Below are 3,803 nucleotides of genomic sequence, written 5' to 3' on the forward strand. Positions count from 1 at the left end.
CTGGCTATTACATCAACTTAGAAGCTTCATCTGTGTTCTACTACGGTGCTTTTAGTTTCTCCGCATACCGCAGCACGCGACATAGTTTTACAGACGATAAGTACAACAGTTTCAGAGAGAAGAGCGGCCAATGTGACGATCTGGCTTTAAGTCGATTCGATAACAAATGACGAAAACGGACGAATTTCCCAGGTTTTTACAACATATGAACACTTTTCACATTCTCCCATGCTACTCGGCTGCTAGTCCTACTTTCATGCAGAATCTTAAGGTCCTAGCTCATGTCCAAGGCACCAAAGCTAGCTAAAAAGTCAATAATAGATACCTAAAACTTGAATTCTACTACTTCTTACTGGCTATTACATCAACTTAGAAGCTTCATCTGTGTTCTACTATGCTGCTTGTAGTGTCTCAGCATACCGCAGCATGCGACATAGCTTTGCAGACGATAAGTACAAGCGTTTCAGAGAGAAGAGCGGCCAATGTGACGATCTGGCTTTACGTCGATTCGAAAACAAATGACGAAAACGGACGAATATCTCAGGTTTTTACTACTTATGAACACTTTTCACATTCTCCCGTGCAACTCGGCTGCTAGTCCTCCTTTCATGCAGAATCTTAAGGTCCTAGCTCATGTCCAAGGCACCAAAGCCAGCTAAAAAGTCAATAATCGATACCTAAAACTTGAATTCTACTACTTCTTACTGGCTATTACAGCATCTTAGAAGCTTCATCTGTGTTCTACTATGGTGCTTTTAGTGTCTCCGAATACCGCAGTACGCGACATAGCTTTGCAGACGATAAGTACAACCGTTTCAGGAGAAGAGCGGCCAATGTGACGATCTGGCTGTAAGTAGATTCGATAATAAATGACGAAAACGGACGGATTTCTCAGGTTTTTCTACATATGAACACTTTTCACATTCTCCCGTGCAACTCGGCTGCTAGTCCTCCTTTCATGCAGAATCATAAGGTCCTAGCCCATGTCCAAGGCACCAAAGCTAGCTAAAAAGTCAATAATCGATACCTAAAACTTGAATTGTACTACTTCTTACTGGCTATTACATCAACTTAGAAGCTTCATCTGTGTTCTACTATGGTGCTTTTAGTGTCTCCGCATACGGCAGCACGCGACATAGCTTTGCAATCGAAAGTACAACCGTTTCAGAGAGAAGAGCGGCTAATTTGACGATCTGGCTTTAAGTCGATTCGATAACAAATGACGAAAACGGACGGATTTCTCGGGTTTTTACTACATATGAACACTTTTCACATTCTCCCATGCAAATCGGCTGCTAGGCCTCCTTTCATAGAGAATGTTAAGGTCCTAGCTTTTGTACAAGGCACCAAAGCCAGCTAAAAAGTCAATAACCGACACCTAAAACTTGAATTGTACTACTTCTTCCTGGCTATTACGTCAACTTAGAAGCTTCATCTGTGTTCTACTATGGTGCTTTTAGTGTCTCCGCATACCGCAGCACGCGACATAGCTTTGCAGACGATAAGTACAACCGTTTCAGAGAGAAGAGCGGCCAATGTGACGATCTGGCTTTAAGTCGATTCGATAACAAATGACGAAAACGGACGAATTTCTTAGGTTTTTACTACATATGAAAACTTTTCACATCCTCCCGTGCAACTCGGCTGCTAGTCCTCCTTTCATGCAGAATCTTAAGGTCCTAGCTCATGTCCAAGGCACCAAAGCCAATTAAAAAGTCAATAATCGATACCTAAATCTCTAATTGGTCTACTTCTTACTGGCTATTACATCAACTTAGAAGCTTCATCTGTGTTCTACTATGGTGCTTTTCTGTTTCCGCCTACGGCAACACGCGACATAGCTTTGCAGACGATAAGTACAACCGTGTCTGAGAGCAGAGCGACCAATGTGACGATCTGGCTTTAAGTCGATTCGATAACAAATGACGAAAGCGGACGAATTTCATAGGTTTTTACTACATATGAACACTTTTCACATTCTCCCGTGCAACTCGGCTGCTAGTCCTCCTTCATGCAAAATCTTAATTTCCTAGAACGTGTCCAAGGCACCAAAGAAGGGTAAAAAGTCATTAACTGATACCTAAAACTTGAATTGACTACTTCTTACTGGCTATTTCATCAACTTAGAAGCTTCATCTGTGTTCTACTATGGTGCTTTTAGTGTCTCCGCATACCGCAGCACGCGACATTGCTTTGTAGACGATAAGTACAACCGTTTCAGAGAGAAGAGCGGCCAATGTGACGATCTGGCTTTAAGTAGATTCGATAATAAATGACGAAAACGGACGGATTTCTCAGGTTTTTACTACATATGAACACTTTTCACATTCTCCCGTGCAACTCGGCTGCTAGTCCTCCTTTCATGCAGAATCATAAGGTCCCAGCTCATGTCCAAGGCACAAAAGCCAGCTAAAAGATCAATATTCAATACCTAATACTTGTATTGTACTACTTCTTACTGGCTATTACATCAACTTAGAAGCTTGATCTGTGTTCTACTATAGTGCTATTAGTGTCTCAGCATATCGCAGCACGCGACATAGCTTTGCAGACGATAAGTACAACCGTTTCAGAGAGAAAAGCGGCCAATGTGTCGATCTGGCTTTAAGTCGATTCGATAACAAATGACGAAAACGGACGGATTTCTCAGGTTTTTACTACATATGAACACTTTTCACATACTCCCGTGCAACTCGGCTGCTAGTCCTCCTTTCATGCAGAATCATAAGGTCCTAGCTCATGTCCAAGGCACCATAGCCAACTAAAAAGTCAATAATCGATACCTAAAACGCGAATTGTACTACTTCTTAATGGATATTGCATCAACTTAGAAGCTTCATCTGTGTTCTACTGTGGTGATTTTAGTGTCTCCGCATACCACAGCACGGGACATAGCTTTGCAGACGATAAGTACAACCGTTTCAGAGAGAAGAGCGGCCAATGTGACGATCTGGCTTTAAGTCGATTCGATACCAAATGACGAAAACGGACGGATTTCTCAGGTTTTTACTACATATGAACACTTTTCACATTCTCCCGTGCAACTCGGCTGCTAGTCCTCCTTCATGCAAAATCTTAAGTTCCTAGCTCGTGTCCAAGGCACCAAAGAAGTGTAAAAAGTCAATAACCGATACCTAAAACTTGAATTTTACTTCTTCTTACTGGCTATTACATCAACTTAGAAGCTTCATCTGTGTTGTACTATGGTACTTTTAGTGTCTCCGCATACCGCAGCACGCGACATAGCTTTGCAGACGATAAGTACAACCGTTTCAAAGAGAAGAGCGGAAAATGTGACGATCTGGCTTTAAGTCGATTCGATAACAAATGACGAAAACGGACGAATTTCATAGGTTTTTACTGCATATGAACACTTTTCACATTCTCCCGTGCAACTCGGCTGCTAGTCCTCCTTTCATGCAGAATCTTAAGGTCCTAGCTCATGTCCAAGGCACCAAAGCAAGCTAAAAAGTCAATAATCGATACCTAAAACTTGAATTGTACTACTTCTTACTGGCTATTACAACGACTTAGAAGCTTCATCTGTGTTCTACTATGGTGATTTTAGTGTCTCCGCATACCGCAGCACGCGACATATCTTTGTAGACGATAAGTACAACCGTGTCAGAGAGAAGAGCGACCAATGTGACGATCTGGCTTAAAGTCGATTCGATAACAAATGACGAAAACGGACGGATTTCTCAGGTATTTTTTTACATATGAACACTTTTCACATTCTCCTGGGCAACTCGGCTGCTAGTCCTCCTTTCATGCACAATCATAAGGTCCTAGCTCATGTCCAA

Source organism: Schistocerca gregaria, unplaced genomic scaffold (genome assembly GCF_023897955.1).
Source record: "Schistocerca gregaria isolate iqSchGreg1 unplaced genomic scaffold, iqSchGreg1.2 ptg000387l, whole genome shotgun sequence".
NCBI classification, from domain to species: Eukaryota; Metazoa; Arthropoda; class Insecta; order Orthoptera; family Acrididae; genus Schistocerca; species Schistocerca gregaria.